Raw genomic sequence first — 19,975 nt, 5'->3', positions numbered from 1 at the left:
GCCGGCCGTCCGAAGTGCCCCGCATTGACACGTCGATAGCACCGCAGCCGGGCGAGACGCGCAGATTCCCGATTTTACGGCGATTGATAAGGCGAGCGCTGTTGTCCGGCGGTCGCCGCTGCTGCGTCGACACCGTTATACGACACCACGCGCCTTCTTAACTATATTGACAGGCGATAAGTGAACGCGCGCCCTGTCGGCGTGTTTCTCCTGTATCGAGCTCAGCAACAAAACGGCAGCGAGTGCGAGGCCGGGAGCCTATCAGCGTGCAGCCACGCACCTTTCGCCTCGAATTGCCTTTGCACCTGGTCTCCTTCGCGTGTGCACGTCTATGTGCGTTTGGGGGAGGGGGAATGACACGTGGAAAGGAGGAGATATACGGGATGATTGCGTGGTGAAAGGTGATTTCGGGGCTCCTTTCCGCGGTCGAGGTGCGCGCGTGTCCGAACAGCATTGCGACACTCGCTTTTCATGCTTTTATCTGAGGGCTATAGCGAATCGTATATACGTACGCGGATGTTCCGGCAAATGGACGACTCCTTTTATAACGCTCGCGCTGTGACTTATCTATTTGTGTTGTAAGTTTGTGGGGTCACCTTATGAGGGCAATATAGACGATTCCGTGTGTATAAGGTCGATGCGGTCTGAAACTGCAATCGTAATTTGGCGTGGGTGGCGAATTGGCATAATTCGTGGCGCCTAATCGGAGCTGTATGAAGATGCTGGTTGAGCGTGTATCAAGAGAAGACAGGCGCATCCTACCGAGTGATGGTTTATCAGCAATAATGATCCGAGTATGCATGTAAGCACGCATACCTCCCTCCCCCCCCCCACACACACACACCTACAAACAATTACATGTGTTACGTGAACACTTGCATGAAGCCCCCATGAATAGAACCAATGAAGGCTTACGTGTTCATTCATTGGTTGTATTCATGGGGACTTCTACGTAGACACGAACGACAAATCATCGAACGTCTGTGAGTCAACCGGCACAAATAAAAGCGCTGCTGGCCATGAATACTAAGCCTGTGCACTCTGCTTTCGCATCCTACTATTCCGAGTTCCATGCTTTAAGGTGCGACGCGAAGAAGCGAACAGTTCGAGAGAGCGCCTACGGTATCCGCAGCACGCGTCGTACACGTAGGACGCTCCGTCTCCTGTTCCTATTCATAGCCGTCTCGTCGTTGTCATCGCCAGGCACGCCACCCGATCCTGGCGGCGGTGATGGTTCGGGCGTGGCGCCACTTCGAAGGCGTCCCACAAAGAAATCGCCCTCCACGCCACGCAGCTCGTCCGATATATTGCCGCCCAAAGTGATCGTCCTCTCCGGCCGCGCCAGGGCGTGTGACGAGCGCTCGCTCATTTGTCGATTTTGTTGCCCTCCCGATGCAGCACCGGTATGCTGCTTGCTGCCTGATGGTTTCGGGCCTCTTTTGTATCCGGCATTCAGCATCGGCGACCATTAGGAAGCCGCACGAGGCTCGTAATTGCGCCGGGTGATCTTGGAATACTCGCTGGAGCCGCCTATTATTCGAAGGGCGTCGTCTTCGTTTGAACAGGTATGCATTGAAGACGGTTTACCGTGATTCATCCTTTCTTTATACTTTTTTTTTTCACAATCAACGCCTTGAAGTCTTGGCTTGGCTTATGTCTCCAGTACTTACGCACGTGAAATAAACGCTACTACTCATATCGTAAACACCGAATCTGGCCTTTCATCTTACTGTGCTGCGTAGAAGGTTACGACAGCGAGTCGCATAGAATATACCGACTTGCAACCTCGTAAAGTGTACTCATCTCGCGACACGCTACTGTCGTTTGTCGTGGCTTAACTATCCAAGCAAGCGCCTCGATGATGACGGGCCTCCCATTGAAAAAGGGAAAGACGATACTAAAATAACAACGTTGATCTCTCTGTACAACTCATCTCTTTCGTTTTTATACTCACCTGTGTTTAATTTTTTTTTTTAATTTAATTTTCCTACACAGGGGTTAGGATGCTCGCGTTGCAAGACTCATGTTTTTTCCCGCTTTGCAAACGTGAACTTCGGGCTTTCTCGCCGTTTCACTTTATTGGTGACTGTAACCAATCAACTCAGCAGTGTACTATCGGCGTTTAATAAGACGCGAACAGTGGCAAGTATTAGCAATGGTATAATTAGTACGCGCCGTCTATAGGCATCGCCGTGTGCAGGCGCGGAGCTGCCAAACAGGAATGCTGTGCGCCCGTCAACGGTGATGACTGGACGGCGCACTTTATAGAATTTCCAATACTTGCCGCTGTTCACTTTTCATGCGATGCTGATAGTGCGTCTACCTCAACAATTTTATCACCTTGATGCTAGTGTAACGAGGGCAGTGGGTATAGAGCTCGAATATAGAAAAGGAAGAAGACTTGCTGTGATCGCAGGCTTGCGTTCAGTTAGCCCTTGCGCTCAATAAAGCTTTCGTTCGCCGAGTCAACTCCTGCTGGTTCAACACCCCGTTTCAAGTGGTGGAAGTGCTGGGTACATCTGGTCCTCACCCTGGAACTTCGTAGCCGCACACTCCAACCACCTTCTGCGATCACAGCAAGTCTTCTTCCTTTTCTATATTCGAGCTCCATGCCCACTGCCCTCGTTACACTAGGTTCATCTTTTTTTTTATTCCTTCGCAGTAGTTTCAAGCTAAAGGTCGACCCATCTCTTGCTTATTCTTTTTCTTTTCTCTTTATCATTTTCCTTTATAATATTGCTCCTTTGCCCTACCACAAGTGCAGGGTAGCCAACTGAGTCAAAGCTTGGTAAACCTACCTGTTTTTCCTCTTCGTCTTTCACTCTCCCTTGCAGTGCGAGCCTAGGCATCGCTCTGCCGCTGGGCCAGTGCGTTCTGCAGAGAAAACAAACGACTCTCTCTTCTCTCCTTGTTTTTGAAAACTACGCTCTAAGAGAGCCACAGTGCGATGTCGCAATCGCTGCCCGTGCGTCGGCTTCTCCGCTCGACACTCTGGAGTGAGCGTCGCGCACTAATGATGATTGGCTGCTCGCGTGGCATAAAGCTGCGGGCGACGACGATTATTGCCCTCATTCTTTACCGGGGCCTGGCAGCGAAGGCGGCTGCTGGTTGCTCCCCGGTGTCGTCTCTAGCCCCGGCTCGCACTCTTGGAAGCCCCTCTGGCGACCTCTATGGGCGGAAGAATGAGTTGGTAGCGTGGAATAAAACACTGTATACTTCTCGACTCTGAAGCGACCTCGCAGCAGCGGGCGAAGGCGACTTAACACCTTCAGGACATCTGGCTCTGTCTGCGCGTGTTTCTGCCGTTTTGTAATTGATTTTGTCAGATATATATATATATATATATATATATATATATATATATATATAAATAGAGATGAAATGTAGGGAGGTTAACCAAGCTTAGCTCGGTTGGCTACCCTACACTTGGGGAGGAAGAAAGGGGGAATAGTAGGAAAGAAAGAGATAGAAAAGAAGAGGAGTAAGAAAGAGAAGGACGAATAGCCAGCTCGATACTACACAGCACGGACTCACACTGTTCTTTCACAAGCGCTCGTGAAGTCTGCCTATGTCATGCCGACATAATTCTTAATAATAACAACTGTTGGAATTTCAACGTACCAGAACCATGACAGGATTATGACGCACGCCTGTAGTGGAAGGCTTCGGAAATTTCGACCATCCGGAGATCTTTAACGTGCTCGTACATCCAAGTATATATACAGGCCTCTAGCAGTTTATCCTCCATCGACTCCGCGACCTTCGAGTCAGTAGCCGAAAACCGCTACAACTTTTCCATAACGACATCGACACATATAGTTATTTAACTGTGTTACATAGCTAGCCGCTCAGCCACGGCAAGCATACGCAGACATCCGCAGACTAGGGCAACGAGAATGAGCGTTTATTGTTTCGCGCTAGCTTCTTTTGTAGTTTCACCTACGAAGCAGCGAGAGGGGAAAAAGTGGGGCGGGAACGGCTATCGCTTCAGCCATCGACAGAAACACTAAGGGGGAAAGAAGGGGGACGTAGAAGTGGGAGAGTTCAGTTTGCAACAGTTTAGCTGTTGTCCATAAGTTTTTTTTTCTTTTTTTGCCATCGGCTGGTCATCTTCGTTAATGTTATGTCCAATTTTCTTATTGGCTGAGATTTGCTCCTATGCAAAATTCGTGCATACGACCTATCTCGTAATTGCAAAGTTTTGTGTTGAGCCAGATGAGACGCTAGTTGAGCGAATGTAATACGGGTTCTATTGATTCGACGCAATATAAAAGGAAATTCGGTTGAAACCAACAGCACGTGAAATCTCAGTTTAATTTCCCTTTATATTGCGTGGAAACAATGAAACCTTAAACTGTTAGCGCCCGTCGCGTTGTTCCTTCGCTTGTTGTTTGTCTTTTGAGCTGTTTTTTTTTTCATTTACCAGTGGCGTGGCCAGGGGAGGATGTTGGAGGGAGTTTCATCCCTCCCCCCCCCCCCGAAATTTGCGAGTTTCGCATCTGTAGATATTCACCCACAATTACGAGCGCACGCACAAACATACAAATACAAAAAATGCGGTTGACCCTCCCCCCACCCTCAAAAACAAACAAAACATCTGGCTGCGCTACTTCCCCTTATAGAAGAGTGATCAACTATAGCCCAACAAGAAGCCACTCATCGGCAAACTCGTGTTTGCGAGCTTTCGATCTCAAGGCGTGCGTCATCCCGCTCGACATGTGAATGGCACAACAAGCAGACGTGCAAGTAAGAGCCAAGTGTAATCAATGCATTTGTCCATCCTCGAGAACCGGCCAGTGGGCCGAGCTGCTTTATATACGCGGCCTGTCGATAGTCGATCGGCAATCCATTACTTAACCATCTTGCTTCCTCTTGAGGCACCGCTGAGTCTTCCTCACTCACTTTCTCTGTAGCACGCCAATGTAAGCAAGGGTATAGTGCGGTGCTAAATAAGAGAGACAGCCGGACGTTTCAAGGCCGCCCTGAGATGCAGCAGACGCAAGCGCGCATTGAGGCGTCGCTAATTTGGCGATCATTATTGAACCGGTAATCATTTTTCATTTCCCGCGGTCACGGGCCATTAAACACTCGCCACCGGAGAAGGGCCCTTCTCTCTTCGCGCTCCACCACGCTCGAAGCCACGCCCGCGGTTTCTATGGCACTATAGTGTATGGCCACGTGCTTCGAACGGCCGTGTACAGGGAAATGAGAACTGATGAAAAGCTGCGCCTATACGGCACCTTGAGTCTGATGATCGAAGCTGTTGACGTTCTCGCGAATAGGTGCCTGTCTTCCTCGAGATTACTCTCGAGGTCTCTTTTCGATTCATTGCCTCCGCGGTTAGAAAGACCTTAGTGAGACCTTGCGCGCGGCGTGGTCAAAAAGAAAAAAAGAGCATTCTGAAACTTCTGAACAAAAAAAAAAAGCAAGGAAACTATAAAAAAAATTCGCATTATATCCACGGAGTGAGTGATGATGAGTGGGGCGAAGCGTCCGTCCTTCCGTCGATGCCTTCGTCCATGCGTCCGTCCATGCATACATCCGTGCGTCCGTGCATCCGTATGTACGTCCGTCCGTCCTATTTCACACACTTCTATTGGACTAATGCCATCTAGGAAATTAGACGAGCAATGGTGATGAGACAGCGCCATCTATTGTACTTTTCGTGAGATATGGCCGGGTACGCCTGGCGCGGGACAAGGTTAGACAAAGAGGAGCTTCGCCCCTAAAAATTTCACCATCTCCCGCTGAAGGGAACCATGTGTAGATGCGAAGCAGTGGGCGCTAACGCTTACACTGGCGGTGACGTTGAGACGAGCTCTCATCGCGGCGTTGCACAGGAGATAAACCTGGGGAGGCGCAAAGCGCGCAGTGATGGACCGTTGTTTCCTACCGGAACATGCCAATCGCTGCTAATGGGCAATGAGGGACAGAAGCTTCCGATCGAACGCAGAGACCCGCACTCCGCTTTTAGTTAAGGCGCACGTTGCAAATTTTTAGCGTTGGACAACGCACATGAGAAATCTCCCACCGGCACTACCGCGGGGGTTAAGATCCAGTGCCCGAATAGAGGGGGTGGCCAGTGAACGCTTGTGCTGCGCAAGCGGTCAGTTTTGTCAACTCACTAGACTGCAAGCTCTCTTTTGGCGCTAAACTTTTTCTAAACACACAGTAAGATGTACTAATTTGTGCCAACCGGGCCTCATCAAATGTGAGGTCGACGGGACGGCTTTAAACCCTCCCATAGTAGAGTACCTAGTACTCTAAATCGACACCCAATTTTTCTAAACACACAGCTCAGTGCTCTCCCATAGCTGAGTACGAAGTGCTCCAAGTCGTTAAACATTTTTTTCTGAACACACAGCAGATGCTACCTGTGTCGGTGTTGCATGGCGAGGGATGGAGCGATGTAGGGGAGGGGACGAGCATGCGCAATAGGGGTGTAAACACCGCTGGGGGGATGCCTAGAGGAGAAAGATGGGAGGGGGAGCGAGCTTAGGAGGGGAGAGAAGAGAGGGGCTTGCAGGTGCAGTAAGGTGATCGCGCCGCACACAGGCACTGCGCCGTGCTCCCGACCGGGCTGCAGAAATTAGGTGCCTTTTCTCATCTTCTAACCACTACCACCACCACACCGGATGGAGCTCAACTATAAGAAGCTTCGCATCTAGAACGAAAAATGTTTGTATCGTCTCGCAAGCGCATTCTCATGGCAAAATTGTGGCGAGAAGACCTGTAGGGAAGGTTGTTTCAGCTACATACGGGAAACCTGGGGAGAGGCGAAGAATGCAATATGCGCTGGTGTATATCGGTGCCAAGTTGCTTATCTTACACTAGAGACACAGACGTATATCTCCGCAGTAAAGCCATCTCCTTCAAAAGCCACTCGAAACACATCGGCAAAGTGATGGTGCGTTAGTGGGTCGGTGGCGAGTAAAGCAGTAAAGAGTAAAGATGCTGCTGTGAGAAACACGGGCGTACACACAGCATGCTTCGCTCTTTTCCACGTCTGATGTTATAGCGGAGCTGAAACACACTCTTCCCTACACGCCCCTTCGCCACATTTGTTTTTTCTTCTTTTTTAATCCGGTGCTCAAAACGTATGGGAGTTTTCGGGCTTTCACCGGGGGCCCATTTCTGTCCTCGGAGACTCATTAGCACGGAGTCACGACGGCGCGTGACAGGTGGCTCAAAAGAAAAAAAAAAGGTAACGTGGTCTTCGATTGAGTATCCTGCCGACAGCCGAAATGAGCGCGCGCCATTCATCATCAATGGCCGTCAATAAAGGCGCGCCGATGAGGGCAGAAAGGGGCCCGTTTATTTCGGCGGCGTGATTTACTGCGTTTCCCAACCGATCGCTCTTTGCGATTCGTGAATATACGACGCTCACACGCTCGGTGGCAAACGGAATTCTCTCCGTCGTCGCGTATGGTATGTGTGCGGTTGTTTGTGTGTGTATATATATATATATTTACAGTATATACACGTATCGTCGTTGGCTGCGCTCCGCATAGTTCTAATGCGCCGACAGCGGCGGCCGCAGTGACGGCTATATTTAGCCCAGTGCTCTGAAGTGGTGAGGCGATAAATCGAATTTTATGGGAGTAGCGCGAAGAACCCTTCGCGCTGCACCTTCAGCGTCGTAAAGTGACTCCCTCCCGCTTTGCGAGGCCGTCGCCGGGCGCCATCTGTGAACGAGGCGACAACTGCGCGAGGAATGAACTGCTTCCTTTTCCCTCTCGCAGTGCGTGGTCTAGCCGCGCGTTATAAAGGGAAGTGAACTTTAAGGGAGTACTGACACAATTCTGTGACACCGTGAAAGGGAAATTTATTTCATTTCCTTGACATGACAGCGGTGACGCTCTCCACGCACCGGAGCCAGGAAAGATGTACTAGATATTTTAGTTTAATCTATATGTGTGTGCTCTCGTAGCACAGCGTTCAAGCCAGGTACGCTCTAATGAACATTATCATGCCTAAGCAACACGGTTCGTTTGGTTCGCGAATTATGCGTTTTAATGCGGCCGAAATCGCTGTCAGAGCCACTGAAGTCGGAATGGTGTAAGCATGAGGCTTATACTTACCGCAACGCTTGAATTCGGAAGTGTCCAAAACCCCAGCTGTGGCGTACTTTCCGTTCAGCACTTGGAGCTGAACGGAGAATGCGCAGCATAAAAGTTGCTTTTCTTGCGCTACAGGGACTCCTGTCATTAACCACCTCAACGTGGCATGTCGACCTGTCAAGTATTGCTTATGGTGGACGTGTTTTGTAAGGCTGACAGTTTTTTTTAACAGAAATCAAAAGGAGAGAGCATACGTACATCCTTAGGTCGTCACAAATGTTTAGCGTATGGCAGACAGTTCCGGAAAAAATAATTGACAAAGAACGACGACGACAATAACAGTGAAACAATACGCACGCACACATACTTACATACACGCACATACATACATACATACATACATACATACATACATACATACATACATACATACATACATACATACATACATACATACATACATACATACATACATACATACACAAATACATGCACACACACATACACGCATACATACATACATACATACATACATACATACATACATACATACATACATACATACATACATACATACATACATACATACATACATACATACATACATACATACATACATACACGCACATACATACATACATACACGAAAACGTAGATGCTGGACTCCCGCACCAGGTATAGAAAAAAAAATAATAAATTACCGGGTGTAAATGCGCAGCAGTTGAACGTATATATACAGATATGGCTTCTTCATTGGCGTAGTAAGTGTACCGGTAGTGACGTCAGCGGCACGTGAGCGTGCCGCGCACGCGAACGTCTCTTCGCGGCTCGCGCACTCTCAAAGCAAACAAAGCGCCACGCGGCGAATTGGCCCGCCCGGGTCCTAATTACGGTAAAGCGCCGTGGCCGGACAACCGGTTCTCTCGTGCTGGTGTGCGGTTTCGTTCCGGCCCGTGACGTCACCGCGGCGCGTGACCTTCGCCGTCCAGCCGGGTCAGCCGATGCGGCGTGGCTTCGTGCTCGCCGAAGACGGCGCACCACGCTTCCATTCACCAGGCGGCTTCATTCAGGAGGCATTCAGAGGACGGGCAAGAAGAAAAAACACGCTCGGCTGGACCCTCTGCTGGACGTCGTTCACCTTACGGGGGCGCACTGCTTCCAGCACTTGCAAGCGCTACTCGTACGGTCTTTTAAGGCGGAATCCTTATAGATGCCGCACCAAACGTGAAAATTGACTGTTGGCGTCAGTGGCGGCGGCGTCAACATGAGCGATGTGCGAAAGTTATGCGATTACGTAAGCCTATGACGTCACGATTACGTTGCTAAGACGCGCAACACGTGACGTCAACGAAACCGACGGCGATGGGGAAAAAAGATTGCTTTTGCCTTAGAGTCTTCATATAAACATTTTTTTTTCTGTTGCATCTATTCACCAATAGAATTTTCGGGCTCGTCCAAAAGACGACAGTTCATTGGAGCTGCGAGGAGAAATTAAGTAGCTATGGCTGCTAGCCTCTGTGGTGTTTTGCTATTTATTTGGAAGCAGCGGTCTCAATTAAAGGCCGTGGGTTGAACAATTGAAGCTGGCTGAAAAGCTGTAGTAAAGGGTCCTGGCAACCAGAATGAATTCGGAAATTCATCGTGGAGTTAGTTGTTCACCGTATGCTCGGAGGTCCTTTTCATCTGTGCGATGCCGTAATAGCATTGACAGTCGTAGTAAAAAGCCTGCCTCTACGTTGGCACGATTTCTGACCTAAGACAGCCTAAAAGTGTATGTAAACAAATAGAGAATCTATTTTCCAAGCACTCAGGTGAGCACGGAAGTGTAATTTGTTCCGTCCAGAGGGCACTGAATTGCATTTTTTTCTAAACTTAGCACATCAAAAATACTTCGCGTGGTTCATCGGTGATGTTTAAATGGGACAAAGGCTTATGCATGCTCAGTACAACTTTTGAGACTTCAAAAATTACAGCATATCCACGGAGTGAATGATGATGAGTGGGGCGAAGCGTCCGTCAGCCCGTCCGTGCTTCCGTCCGTCCGTTCGTTCTTGCTTCCGTCCGTCTGCAAAGCATCCGTGCATTCATCCATGCGTCCGTCCGTCCGTCCGTCCGTCCGTCCGTCCGTCCGTCCGTCCATGTGTCCATCCGTCCGCGCGTCCATTCATCTATCCGTCCGTCAGTCCGTGCGTCCATCTAGTGAACACTCCAAGGACCGTCATGTCCCATCTCGCAATCTCTGTGGCACATACCCGCTCCAGAGCGCGTATGTGCCACCAATGGCTACATACATACATACATACATACATACATACATACATACATACATACATACATACATACATACATACATACATACATACATACATACATACATACATACATACATACATACATACATACATACATACATACATACATACATACATATGGAGGAGCGACAGACCCACGTCATGAGGAGATTCGCCCCTAAAAAAAGAATGACACGAGATTAGTGCATGATAGATGTTTCGAAGAATTTACGAAGACGATGCGAGAATAGAATTCCTTATATTTTGCTTAGGATGTCTTCGTTGAACAGAAGTTGCATTGACTAGTCTCATGAGGCGGCACGCTGTGTCAAAGGTATACCGGAACAACAGACTGATGGGTTAGTTTGTAGTATGCATAATTCACGCTGTAGCGTGAAGAATCAGATGTACAGTGACAGAGCAAGGAGATATGTCCCGTCTTGCCATTTCGCCGTTCATGTGATTCCGCAACAGCATGAAGAGGTATACTAACTGAAATGTAACACCGAAACCAAAAGTTCCTTTTCAGATTATTGCCAATGCAGAGCAGCGCTGGGTCGCTTTCAGAATCGGCAGTTCATAGGAACGTGACCACTTTTAAGTCGGGATATACGCTCGGTCGGTGGAGTGGCTCTCGGTATACCAGATCCTGGTGAGCCGGGCCAATATGAAGTGGTCGAAACGGCATCGTTGAAGAACGATCTTCAAAGAGGCTTTCACTTCAAAGTGCTGCTTCTAAGAGAGCGTGGCGGAACTTGCCACGAACTTTCCGGATTCGGCAAAGACCGTTCGGTGGGCGTCCCGCAGAGGCCACAGTTACCGCGGTTGCCTCGCTCCATTAGGTTCGCGCCTGGCGTCGACCGGCAATATAGCGTGGCCTGGTCGTCGTCATCGGCGGTTCCTAATGCATTTCTGATTGGCCGCCCAGTGGCGTCCACGTAATGTCTGTCGGCGGCGATGGTCAGCGACTCCGCCCCCGATTGCCCGCTCGTCGAGGCCGTTAACGATGTGTTCCGATCGTTGCCGGTCGTCGACGCGCGGCCAAAGTGTTTGGGGAGAGCGGCGTGTATATATAAGGTCCGTTCGACCCCACTCGGCGTGAACGATGGTCTGTCAACGTGTATATGTGTGTTCGCAACCGTGGCTTTCCCCCTTTCGCCCCGCGCGTTAGTTGCCATATAAGAGTCCCTTTCCACCTCGTGAAAATATGTGCTCGAAACGCAGAGAGATTACTGACAGCAGGTTGCCGAGTTCCGTTCCCAGTTCGCACGTGTGTGAGTGCAATCGTACCGTGAGAGAGAAATGAACTGCCCAAAGACCGAGTGCTCGGAAGTTGGAAACGAAAGTTCTCGCTCCTTGTTCGCTGTCGAAGAATCACTCTGCGGTCTGCTCAGAAATGATGACGACAGTCCATGTAGATGGTCTTAAGTGACCCAGACTTCAACCTTATTCCGTAGAGGGAAGACTGTTTAGCCTAAGTGTGAGAAGAAAAAAAGCAAGGTCCCGATTTCTGCCCTCTGCTCCAAGTTATGCAGTTGTTGACTGCAAACGTCGTTCTTGGATTCCTTTGCTGTCTTCGGCAAAGGTACGCACAGTATGGACAGTCTCATCGTTGAACACTCTTGTAATACATTATTTTTGTCCACGCAACCATACAGCGTTGACTTCTCACTCTCTTTCATGAACCATCACCACGTGAGTTGATGAATTACTGCGTTCCAGGTGATCGCATTGGACATACCGTCCTAACCGACAGTGGCGGTGTAGTAATTATGGAGCTGACCAATTGACCCGAAGGACGTGGGATCGAATTCTGGCCGCGGTGGTCGCATTTTCGATGGATACGAAAGTGCTTGATCAAGCACTTTCGTCTCCATGGGCCTCGAGGCCCATGTACTTAGATTCTGTAGCTCGTTAAAAGACCCAAAATGGTCGAAATTTCCGGAGCTTTCCGCTATACGGCGTCTCTCATAGCTATATCCTGGTTTTGGCGCGTAAAAGACCAGGTATCAAAAGCTTATTCCTAGTAATGCCTGCAACCCTTCAAAATCTTTTTTTTTTCCTCTTCGTCCTCCTCAGTCTCGTGTCTATCATCACCACGCGTTCTATCCAGCCCAAAGACCAAAGAAGCTAGGAGCATGTCGCGCCTGATGACTCGCATCCTGCGAACAAGGAGACTATATACAGGCCGTCTCGCGCTTACGGTTCGGTGATAGCGCACTATATATCCGAAGCGGGGGTTGCCCGTAAAAAGAACATCGCCCTCGCGCAGAGCGTGCAAGCCGGGGGTTTTCACCTCCTCCCAAGCCTCGGCGCTGTTTTCGTGACGAGCGCGCCCTTCTGGAGAGCAATGATGCGTGTTCGCCACAAACGCGAGGAGGCCAAGTTACGCGCCGCACGATGTGTACAACACGGCGCGTACAAGCCGAGCCGGCCGACTAAACGTGCACCGGCTGCCCTTTTTACACGTGCCATTACACGTGCCCCGAGTTTCGATCTTCGGCGGAAGGGCTTCTTCGTGGCGTCGTTGCTTGCTCCCTTCGAGATGTGCCGTGACACGATGGAGCACGGCACTCTCTTCTTTTCTTCCGACGGCTTATTTACGAGTCTGCCTCTCCTCCATCGCGCTTTTCTCCCCACGAGATGCGCTTTTCGGCGCCTTTTACAAGCTCTCGGAGACGTGACCTGGTGTAGATGAGCTCGCGGCGTGTTTAACACTCCTTAGAGGAGAAGTGCTCGGCTACGCTGAAACACTTACTTTTTTTTTATTGAGGAGCGAAGGGATGGCTAGTTCGTCTATTGTTCTCTCGAAATATTTGCCCTTTGCATCTGCTTTATTTCGGGAACGCCATAAGAAAGTAACTTGAGCTTCCCTTATTTGTATCTGGGCTATACGGGGATAAAAGTCGGTGTCTGTGCGGTATTCGACCCTCTACGAAGTTTTACCGAGCAGTATATATATAGTATTCTGGCTGCGCGAAAGATTCATTCCTTTTTGCTTTAATGTAACCACAAAAGGCAGGCTGTTTCGCCTTTATCAATGTGCGACGAAGCGCCCCAGTTGTTCTTAAAGTTTACGCAAGGTTTTGGTTTCGTCTTTCTTTTTCTTATGGCTATATATTTTTTCTCGTCATCTATCTCGCTCCTGTTATCACGTATAGCGAAGTACAGCATCTCACGCGCGTCTCGCTGAAACCTTGATGATCTCACGTGTGCTAATGTGCTAATCAGCGGGCGAAGGTGCTGAGCATTTAGTTGCCAACCACAATGAGCTGCTGAAAACAGTGCATTGTATACATTACACACATGCATGATAGTATACTACCTCGATTATATGATAATTTCATTATGCTGTGTATGAACAATGGATCGGTCACGATGCCTATGCATCTTCCTAGACATGGTCCCAGAATTAAAATAGAATATTTGATATTTATATAGACAGCCAGCGGATTTGTTTAGCAATGTACTTTGTCTATTTTTACTCTGTAAAGTGTGGTTGTCTGACTGGATTTCAATGCTCCGCGAATATGAGTTCCCGGTGTTGGTGATCCGCCAGTCTTTCTTGTCTTCCTTTGACTGTTAGATCGTATAGATTCGCGGTGAGATGCCTCGCATTTTGGACGTGTTCAGTAACATCTTGTTTCGGAACAACTCATAAAGTACGAAAGTTAGGAAAGCACTGCTTACTCGTTATTCTGCCACTTGGGCTGCCCACAAGTCACAACAACATTCACAAAAACTCTGTTTTTCCGTCATCAATTGCATATTGGAATCAACTTCCATTAATAGCTGTGGACTGTGACACCGTAGAATCCTTTATTGAAAAGATTAAAACTATAAGTTTTGAACAATAGACGCAAATGTACGAATAGGGATTTATTGTGAGCAGTTTCTTTCCCTTTGACTGGTTTGTCCTTTTAGCATGATTCTGAACGTTGCATTATGACACTGTTGTTTTGACTACTTGGAACTCAATAGTTTTTTTTCTTCTTCTTGGATTGTGTCGGTGCCTTTCTGTACGTGACATCATTGTTTGTATATCCTATGTACCACTCCTGCTTGGACCGAGAAGGTCTGCAGTATACTTAAATAAATAACATAAATAAATCATGCAGAAGGAGACATCATGCTATGCCCAGCTATATTTGGAAAAAGCATAACTTCAAGCAATCGTGTCAGCACCAGCTAAATTTGGAAAAAAGTCATATTTAGAAATGGCGTTTTCGTCAAAGCTGAAGTACGCGGTCTCTTTTTCGATGTGCCATGGAGGTGGCGCAGAAGGTCGTCAGTGGTCATGATATGAGCATACAAACATCGATCGCACTCGTGGGCCTCCTCATCTTAAAACTGGCTATTGGTGTAACCGCCGATCGACAATCTGGTCTAAAAAGAACAGCCAAACACCACCCACGCATAGCGGTACCGTGCCTGTGTACAAGCATACGCACTGATGTGGCTACAGGGTCGTCCTGCGGGAATTCTACGGGGAGTGCGGCTTTCGAAGTTAAGCAAAGCATAAAGCTAGTGCTAGCCACACCAGGAAATACGCTGCGTGGGGCCTTCGCAGGTAGCTTCGCTTGCATGTTAAATGATGGGGGAGTTTAGTGATATGTGGGATATATATATATATATATATATATATATATATATATATATATATATATATATATATATATATATATATATATATATATATATATATATATATATATATATATATATATATATATATATTGTTTATGCGTCGCGAGGAGAAGATGGCTCAATAAATTTGTTCAGTGCTAATTCAATGCGTGAACAACAATTTCATCACTCGTGATGAACTAATGGCTGCTGCTTCCACGATGCCACGTATAAACGAATGAATGAATATTACGTGGAACAATGATTATAACTAGATTGATTGATTGATTGATTGGTTTATGTAATAGATTAAGCAGCAATTTGAAGGTTGGAGAGCATCCACCACACTTTATGTGTGTTGATGTGTGCGTTTGTATGTGTGCCTGGATTTTCACACACAAACTTGAAAGATATAGTGGTGATGGCTGAACCCACATGCCCTTTTCTCCCTGGATATTACAGTGATTGATTGATTGGGCATTGAAAATACGATGAAATTCGATAATAGGTGGAATACCATGTCCTCGCTTTTTCAAGAAAGGGCCCGTATTTCTCTTATATTTTCTTTTTACCAACTCAACAATGCTGAGTGATCCAGGGGGTTGCTTGTTTTCTGAGACATCGACCTACATGAGAATTCTCGCTGAATTCGTTTGTCTCATTTCTCTTACTCGCAGGTACGTACCACCTCGTGTATCGATGGTAGCGCGTGCGGGAAGCGTGGCTCTCCCCCTCTCCACACCGATCTGCATCAGGTAAGGATAGGAGTGATCAACCAATCGAGATGTTGAGTGTTGAAAGACCGTCAAAGTAAGCAATTAAGGAAGAGACCAGCTATGCATATTCTTGGCATATAAATATCTTTCTTTGCTTTGTTCGCATTATTTTAGGAAATGGTTTGCTAACAGAGAACAGTATAATCAATAAGCATAAACAAAAATCCTGCTTTCAATGCAGCAGAAATACTTCGGCGCGGTCCAAACGCTCACATCGCTACGTTCGCACGAGCTCGCGCCGGCCTGCTGTACTGTTCCGAAGGCAGCTCGTGACTTCATCACATTCGCGTGAGTCGCTCGCCGCCGATGATCGCCTCAGAGACTATATACGTTGAGGAGGGGGTCACTACGCGCCTTCACTGCTGCTGGCGTCTGGTGAAATGTGGGCGTCCGAATGTGTTGTTCAAGTACCCACCGCAGACGGCTAAATGGATGTCTAAGCTGATAGCGACCATCTGAAGCCTCATTCTCATTCTCTCGTAGCCGGCAAAATAACTTGGCAGCTTCGCGACGATGACATCGGAAGCAAATACGATCCAGGTTGCTTTGCTGTCTAAACAAGATGGAGCGGAATTCTCAGATAAATCGGATCTCGCCGGTATATATGTTGTCCGCACACAAGCGCACGCTTTTCCAGGTGCTCAACGTAGGCCAAGTTAATTTTTTTTCGTGGATTTCAAAACCAACCTAAAGCGATAATTACGTTTTTCTTATCATTTTCTTGACCAAGTGAGGTGGCGTCATGTCGTACAGACATCCTCTAGACGAGTTTTATTTTTCAGAGTACTATAGGATTAGACGCTGTCTTTTCAGCTGTCCGCATATGCTGATGCTATCCAGTATTGGAACTCAGGCGATAGCGCATTCAGTCGCGCGCCCCAGCATAGGCGATTGAGTGTACATACAACGCTACGTCGTGGCGACGCCAACGCAATACGCGCGTCGCGTCAGGAGCCTCTTTCGAGGAAACCATTTGTCAACGGCGAACCCCTCCACGCGCACAAATTTTCGGCGACACAGAAATAACCACAAAAAACAAAAACAAAAAGAAAGAGTACGTCGTTCGAACTCGACCGGTGCATGCTCTCCTCTCGGATTATACACCGCAGTGCCTATATGCGGCGAAAAATGAAGCAAAGAATTATAAGCGGATAAATGTTAATAGCTCGCCGATTTTGTACCGCACTCGTTCGTAGGCCGGTGTAGCGCCCACGCTCGACGACCCCGCTATAGGAGCAGACCGGAGGAATGATAATGGTTGCGGCGGCAAGCGCAACCGGCAAAAGAGACGCGCCTTGAGGTTCGGCCACCACACAGCCCTGCTGAAGAATGGAAGACGCGCCCGCTTGGCTGCTCGCATCTCTATGCAGAAAAAGTAAAAAAAAAAATCTGTTATACCGGCGAACACGCGCACGCGTTCTCATAATCGACGACGGTGGCGGAAGGGCGGAGGAGAAGGGAAAAACTTTATGAACTTTTCTTGGCGTTTTCGAAGCTCTACGCTTTTTGTTTTCTTTTGTCACTATTTATGCTGCGTGGCTATACTATACGTACACACCCGGCGACCGGCTCTCCTTTTGAGCCTGTATATACGGAAGTCGTCGCCATATACACCACAACGGAGTCCGGATAGGCGTCATCAAAGCCGTCCACACGTTCGGTCACGTTCGGAGCACTCTCTCCATCTCGTCACCAGCTTTTCTGATGTTGACTCCTTCGTCGACTTCGTCTAGCTCCTGAAACGCGCGTTTTCGTTCTTTCTGTTTTGTACCGGGAGACACGGACCGGGCTGTTTTCCTTTTTTACTCTATCGGAGTCTAAGTCTACACCGGTATGATATAGCCCTTTCCCGCAAGCTTAGCTTTGGTTCCATTGATGGAGGGCGTTTGCAGCGTCCGTCGGTTCCCGCGGCGACGATACACATACCCGCAGGCACGACGTGAAAATGAGGGATAAATTCTTAGTGGGAAACTGCCCCTATATCGTTCCCCGCTACTGCCTCCCCCCCCCCCCCAGAGAATGTTCCCGCCGTCGTGAATTTATGATCGGAGACCGGAATTTGACGCCACTGCTGTGGCGATGAGAGGCAAACTTAATAAGCGACCGGGTAAAAAAAAATAAAACTATAGAAACGGGAGGAGTAGGAGCATTAGGGGCGAAACCCTTGCTTTCGAAGGTGGCGGGTGAAGCGCGGGAGTATAAAAGGAGCGGTAAGGCGCAAAATTGGAGCCGAAGAAGAAGAGGAAGGCCGTGAAGATTGGTGCCGGGCGCCGATGAAATCATGCACAAAAAAAGGCTCCGCGCGGTCTTTCGCTGTTCGGGTTGGTCTCGCTTTGGCCGTAGCAGCACCCGGTCTATTAGCATACACTTTATAGAACAGTGGAATCTCCCGGGAAACTCTTTTTGTCGTTGCAATTACCTCGTGGTTTTCACTCTTGCTCTTTGTCGCAATTGCGGATTGCTTTGAGATTCACTCTGGCATGCCCGCATTTAATGTATCGATTTCGTCGTCGCGAGCTACTGAGCTCTCCGCAGACGTGCTGCTCGTATATACCGTTGAGCGATCCGTCGGTATACATTCCGTCGGTATACGATCCGTCGGTATACATATGTCATGATGTGCGAGTGGCACATCATGACATGAAAGAGGGACGTCTAGATGTGCGCAGTTTAAAAGAGCTAATCTGTGTAGGCCCGCACAATGTTTTGATAATGATGATGATTATGTATCATGGTTCACGGTGCAGTGCCCTGTGGTGGCCAGAGAGCCCCACGACACAATATGGTGACCAATGTATGTAAGGTGGCTGTAAGCTGACCGTGAGTGCCATAAGGTGGCTGTGTAACGGCCTTAAATTCTACGCACTAAGTTTGCGTAAAGCAGCTAGAATATAGTAGTTAATAACAGTTATTAATACTTATAATAGAACAATGAAAGTGAGGGTAAATATATACAACGGGTTAAAAACTGTGCCATGCAAAAACCATACTACAAGGGTGAAGAAATACGAGGCACTACTTCCTTGCTTTGTGGCATTTGAAAAACTAAGTATCATGACCATCTCGTTATGCTAAAAAATATTACAATATTTCTTGATATAATTAGAAATGAACAGAGAATAAATAAACGTATAAATCATTCGTTTATTCTTTTCCCCCTAAGGGAAGGTATACGTAATTAGTATGGCTAGAAAGGTACGAGGATTCTTATCCTAAATTTGGTAACAGGCAACGAGAACTAAAAGAAACAAAAAGGTTTGCCCTGCTTTATATTTCCAACTCTTGCTCCCGTATGCTATGCTGCGACGCTATACTAGTGTGTGTGTGTGTGTGTGTGTGTGTGTGTGTGTGTGTGTGTGTGTGTGTGTGTGTGTGTGTGTGTGTGTGTGTGTGTGTGTGTGTGTGCGTGTGCGTGTGTGTGTGTGCGTGTGTGTGTTTGTGTGTGCGTGTGTGCGTGTGCGCGTGTGTGTGCGTCTGTGTGTGTGTGCGTGTGTGCGTGTGCGTGTGTGTGTGTGTGCGTGTGTGCGTGTGTGTGTGCGTGTGCGTGTGCGTGTGCGTGTGTGTGTGCGTGTGCGTGTGTGTGTGTGTGTGTGTGTGTGCGTGCGTGTGTGTGTGTGTGTGTGTGTGTGTGTGTGTGTGTGTGTGTGTGTGTGTGTGTGTTTGATGTCGTGCATGTAACACGTGGACGGGTAATGGCGGGCTCGAAACCGCCATGTACCTCGTGATCGCTGGACTTCGATGATGGAGCTTCATTAGCGCACGCGTCGGTCGCCGTGGTCCGCCATTATTTGCCGCGAGGTGCGCGCCAGCAATCTCGCGAGGAACGGGAGGGTTCGTCCGGCGGCTCCGCAGGGGGGCAGCTCGCGTGCGCAATGCAATCGCCGGTCCAGCTTCCGGTCAGTCGCTGATGACGACCATGACGTGGCTTTGCCGGCCTTCGACGCTGTGCGCGCCAATTTCGTCCCAACCGATTCTGGTGGCGCGCGCGGCAATAACGTTCCCCGCGGCCATCGCGACCGTCCTGCTTGTCCTCACGCGAGGCGATATTCGTGTGTAAGCTGCTCTGTCGTTTGACTATGTCGTGGCCACATTAGCCGAGTAAGCCTTTCGGCAGGACGCACTCGCAAGCGTATTCGGACTGTAGGGAAAACTTTTCGCGCTAGCCTTTTCGTCGCCGGACTTGGCAGCGAACGAGCTCCTTTTCGCGACGTTTATCATTTTC

At 48.5% G+C, this 19,975-nt stretch overlaps 1 protein-coding gene across 2 annotated transcripts in view; it reads left to right on the top strand.

Moving 5' to 3' along the window:
• The window catches only part of ct (homeobox protein, cut), a 699,473-nt gene that overhangs the window by 344,672 nt on the left and 334,826 nt on the right, over positions 1 to 19,975 (top strand). The window contains exon 2 of one of the 2 annotated variants that reach the window (XM_075888930.1): positions 15,655 to 15,732. The exons of the other annotated variant lie outside the window; for it this stretch is intronic. The gene's annotated coding sequence lies outside the window, so the exon portion shown is untranslated. The remainder of the gene's footprint in view (positions 1 to 15,654; positions 15,733 to 19,975) is intronic. 2 annotated transcript variants of the gene reach the window in all.

Source organism: Rhipicephalus microplus, chromosome 3 (assembly GCF_043290135.1).
Source record: "Rhipicephalus microplus isolate Deutch F79 chromosome 3, USDA_Rmic, whole genome shotgun sequence".
In the NCBI taxonomy this organism is placed as follows: domain Eukaryota; kingdom Metazoa; phylum Arthropoda; class Arachnida; order Ixodida; family Ixodidae; genus Rhipicephalus; species Rhipicephalus microplus.
Note: the sequence above shows the minus strand (reverse complement) of the source record. Positions and strands in the feature narration are given on the sequence as shown.